The sequence below is a fragment of the Athene cunicularia genome (assembly GCF_003259725.1).
Source record: "Athene cunicularia isolate RWA chromosome 2 unlocalized genomic scaffold, athCun1 chr2_part1, whole genome shotgun sequence".
Classification (NCBI taxonomy): Eukaryota; Metazoa; Chordata; class Aves; order Strigiformes; family Strigidae; genus Athene; species Athene cunicularia.
In genome coordinates this window covers 124,101,540-124,106,877 of record NW_020799095.1, presented here as the reverse complement: position 1 = coordinate 124,106,877, position 5,338 = coordinate 124,101,540, and positions in this window count along the sequence as shown.

The following is a 5,338-nucleotide window of genomic DNA, read 5'->3' as shown; positions in this document are numbered from 1 at the left end:
AAAAAAAAAAAAAAAAAAAAAAAAAAAAAAAGAAACTAGTATCCTTTTTCTATATGAATGAAATGTAACATTGCAAGAGTGCTGCATTCCTGTTGGAGCTGGTGGAAGCAAAAGTCCTTTTAAAACCAGGATCAATGTTGCTCCCCTCTTCCCAGTCCTTCCCTGAGTAGGAAATCACTCAGTTAACCAAATGCAGCCTGGTCATGAGTCTGAGCACTGTGAGAGAAGTATTGGACAAAATCCTGAGTGCTGTCACATTGCCATAGCTTTGTGGACAGGAGTTACACATTTTAAAGCTTGCCCCTCCACCAAGCTGGGGGTCACTCCAGCTCAGAGGGGGCAGGAAGGCAGCTGACACTGAGGGGAAGGGGGGTCATCCTTCAAGGGGGCAACTACAAGCCAGATAAACCTCGCTGAGGTGGACAGATGGACACAGAACACCCTACGCCACCGTGGGATGAGGCCTTGTGACCATGGGTGCTGGGCCATGCTGGAGAAGCAGCTCTGAAGACAAGGCTTTGGGGTGGATGGGGGAAACAGGGGTGTTCTTGTCCCTGGACCCCTGCTCTTACCAGTTAAAGCCTCTTTCAGGTCAGAAAACCACACCAAACAGCCATAGTTGGCCACACATGCTGGCCACTACCGCAGCAGGCTCCTGATGTCACCAGCCAGGTGGACAGCAGAAGTTTTTTGTAAACAAATAAGATTTCATCTAGAGCAATAGAGTCCTCTTTCATTTGTTCTCTGCTAATACAAACAGCCCGTAACACGCCAAACTCTCTTAAAACTTCTCAGTCAAAATGTTTAGGTATGGTCAAGTAAAAGCAGTACTGGGGGCATAAACTGTGGTATGTGAAAGAATAATAAGCTACTATTATTATTATATTAACCCAATACAGGTTTGAAAGGAGAACGGGAAAGGAGAGGCCCAGTTAGACTTCTTCATTAACATCATTTTAACCAAAGACAGCAAGGTTGCCTTTGAATCTGATAGGAGATATTTCTTACCTGCTGCCTCACTTTCATATCTGTTAATCTGGAATGTCTCTGTGGAAGCTAAAAGAAACAAACCTTTGTCAAAATCGATCCAGGTTTGAAATGACAGATCTTTTTCCTTCAAACCCTCATAGTAATTATGTTCACTGTTAGCATATCTGTTTTAAGTTCTAACAGTGGAAGAAGCTTAGACCCCAATATTTCAGTAATAAAATTTGCACTAGGAGCTTTAAAACCTGTTTGCAAATGAAACAAGTTAGGACAAAACCCTTTAATCCAGAAAGTTTAAGCACAGAGATAAAGGGAGCAGGGAACTGCAGGTGCCTTGCCTTGAAGGCTGTACAATACCTCGTTCAGGCTGCTGAAGTGGATGGTTGATGTCATTATTTTCTGCCCCAAAGTCCTCATGAAATCATTAGTCTGTATTATATTTAAATTGGTTAAACACAGTTCTAAAAGTTAAGTAGTTCAGAGTGAAGTCTGAAAAACTTAAAAATAACTCTCTGTTAGGGAGATTTTATGACTGAAATAGCTCTGAGTCTAAACTGAAAACTTTAGCCTGTAAATTGATTGTTTTTTGCAGTTTTATTTATCTGATAATTAATATCACTACTGTAGTATAAAAGATAACATAGAGTATAATACATACTACATGTGTGTCTATATATATATCTCAGTACAATACATACCATTAATATTTTGTGTATATATACCTATATGCACACACACACATAAACTATGTATATAATAGAAAGAATCAGTATGTTTAACTCACTAGTCAGAAAAAAAATTACTGTCTTTACACCTCTGTCTTGTCAGACCTTATCTTTGCAACTCTAAATCTTTCTCCGAGCTCACAGGGCAGAAATTTTGCCATTGAAAGATTTTTCCAATGCCCAGTAAAGGCATGGACTAGACAGGATGTTACTGTTTGAAATCATTAAGTAATAGCTTATTAGAGTCTTAAGGTCCTGAACTTCTGTGATCTTGATTTATGTGATCGAGTGTAAAAGAGAAACCTGTGACTTAAGGGCAGGCTCAGTGCTAATCGGGGTGTTCAGATGAGAGTGAATACTGCAGAGATGTGGAACTCCATTTCATTCCAAAGCTTTTACCATGTGAGATTGTCATTATCTATGATGAACTTTGCTTTATAATCACTTCCAGTCACATCCACTAATGTATCTTTTTTTTAAAATATTCCTTTCATGCACGATGCTGATTCTATGTTACTAACCATAGCAAGAAACAGCACCAATGAGTACAAGATAGCATTTTAACTGTTGTTACTGTAGACCTCTTCTTAGTGAGAATAGAGTTGTTACTGTTACAGGGTGCAGGTAACAAACAAATTTACACTCTGTCATCACTGTTGGGAAGACTGCTGCGCAGTGTTCACAATATAGAGTAGTAAAAGAAAAAAGTTTTATACATATATATGTACACACGTACATATGCACACACAAACACATATGTATATAAATGTAGTGACCATTTTTTGGAATAGTGGAAACTGTAACTCCTTATTTCACTTTGATTCTGTACAGTATAGCCTTGGCTATATCAAGGATAATCAACCTCCATCAGTCTGTCATTAATCTCCATAAATGCTCTGCAACTGAGTAATTACTAAGCAATTAAATGCAACCTTCTACTTTTAAATAACATTGTGACACAAACCTATAAAAATAGGAAATTAGAAGATAAGGGTTGCAATAGGTCCCTTTAATTTAATAAAAACATTAATAAGAAGAACCTACAAGCGTATGAGTTAAACTTTAAAGCCATTTTCCTCTTGCTGAAGTGCTTATTTTTCGTCCATTATTAAATCTTTTGCTAAGTAGAATATTATTTCTTTTGAAAATAAAAAGCACATATCACTTGCTCACAGAAAATGGCAAATACAGCCTTTTTTTGCAATTCTCAGTTACTGATGGCCTCCCCATAGTTTTTTTCAGATGACATGGTGATCTCAAAATACAGGGGAAACTATATCGTAGGTTTGTTCTAATGTAAGGTATGTTCCCCTGATTATGTATTTCTTTCGTGGACAATAAGGTCTCTGAGAAAAAGTAAACTGATATAAACCAAGTCATACTAATTTGTGAAAACTAGATTAGCTGAATGAGCTAATACACCAGGTATGCAGAAGTCTTTATCTAATGTGCTGGAATAATTTCTGTCTGTACTCTGTGCCTACCTTTGAAATGAAATGACGGCAGGTCTTACTGGAGAGGTGATAACTCAGCAATTTTCAGTGAATTTGAGGGGAGGGAGTTAAATGGTAAAATTTTTAATGTCTAAATAACTTTGAAGCATGCTGTCCATTGCAATAATTCACAAATTCTTTAGATGTTTTACACTTGGTTTAGAGCCTAAAATTAGATATAAGAGCAGTTTGTGCTAGGCATTATACAAACATGTAGGAATGCCTTTTTCAAAAAGTTTATTGTCCAAGTAAATGAATTCAACAAAGGAAAAGGAAGAATAAACTATTCTTTCTTCTAGAGTTGCACTTTCACTGATTAAAAAAAAAAAATGGTCTCCCATTCCAAAGACTGCTGCTAAGACTCCAGATGAAAAGTTTCCATTTGGCAATTATACTTTATATGCAATGCAGACCAACTGAATGAGTCAAGATCATAGTGAAAAATTATTTAGGAAAGTTTAAAGTGGTGTTTATCCTCAAGAGTGAAGGAAAAAAAAATGAAGTTAAAAAAAAAAAAAAAAAAAAAAAAAAAAAAAAAAGGAAACAATCTCTTTTCCGTGGCTACTTGAAGCCCTCTTCAGTTCTGTAACTCTGTGATCATTGTAAACTACATCACGTCACCCAGGTCTTCCTGGTGCCAGTGTATCAAATCACATCACCTTTCTTTTAAAGGCCTTTGTGAAATGACAGATTAACCTCTACTCATCCCATAGCATTTGGATAGTTCAAATGAGATTATTTGGGAATATAGATTCAGAGAAGACATCTAGTGTCAGTTCAGTCCGTTCCTACCTCAAGCACCATAACATATGAAGACCATTTGGAAAGTTATTTCCGATCTAAAGGAAATATTTAAGACTTTTTTCCTTGGTAATCTACTTTGGATATTGCACTCTATTGGTAGTAAAATCTGGCAGTAGGAGTGAAACAGCAACATTTTTTTTCCAACGTCTGAACTCATTCATGTCTGGTTTATATGCAATGGTGGCTTTTAGTTGCAATAGCTCTTCACTGTCTGTCATGCCTGCCCTTTGCGTGATTACGATAATCATATCCATTCTTAACCTTTTTATTTCCCTTGTCTAGGCAAGACAATCTTGAATTTCCTCTTGTGCTGTATTCTGTTCTCTCCATTCCCCTCTGCTCTCATTCCACATTTGTCAAGGCAGGTCATCTTCCTGGAGGAGGCCCAGTGTTGGTTGAGCATGGAGAACCCTGTGCAAGAAAAAAGGTTGCCAGCATAGCTGGATAGGTCTTGCTGCTATTGCTGCTGCTTTTAAATTTGTGCCAGTGGGTGAGAAGACATCTTTCTGGTGATAACTACAAAGAACTGAGAAGAAATAGAATATTATCTTGAGCAGTTAAATGCCTTGGTAGTTGTGTGCCACTGAAACCTGTGATGGTCATAAGTGTTTGGTGATTTCAGTGAGTAGCTTGTTGGAATACAAAAATAAATTAATGAACAGAATTACATGGAAAGGAAAACAAAATCCCAAACTCTACTACACTCACTATTGAATGATGGCTGATTAGAAATAAATTTCCTTTATATGGTTTTCACATAAGACTCAGGCTGAATTTTGCTCTCAAAGCGAAGACATAATTTGGACAATAACATTTTGGGATCATAAATCAGGTTTGGATATTAAGATATCATAAAAGATGTAACAAATTTACAACACACACTGAGGCCATATATATTTACAATGCAAGATGAAAATATAGAAAAATTATTTTATCTATTTCGTAAATAGTAAATAGCAAATTTGACATAATATTTAAGACTGTGACAGAGATGTATGAGTTAAAATTAATTGTAGTTTAAAAGCTAAAATATAAAAAAAAGATAAAATGAATGAAATTAGAGTAATCTTTAAAAAGGGGATGTATTGAAATAGAATGATCTGTGATTATGATGAATATTGGGAGAAGCACTTGATTATAATTGGCATTAACATAGAAAAAAAAAGTTAAGTAATTTAGAGTTTTAAATGGAAGCAATTTAAATCAAGAAATATGTGCTTGCTATTCTAAAGTCTTTAAAAATGTTTTCCTTTTCCACTTGGAAGTTGTTTAGGATATTGAAAATAAATTCCTAGTTAAATAGATTTATTTTAATCTTTAGGTAAATTC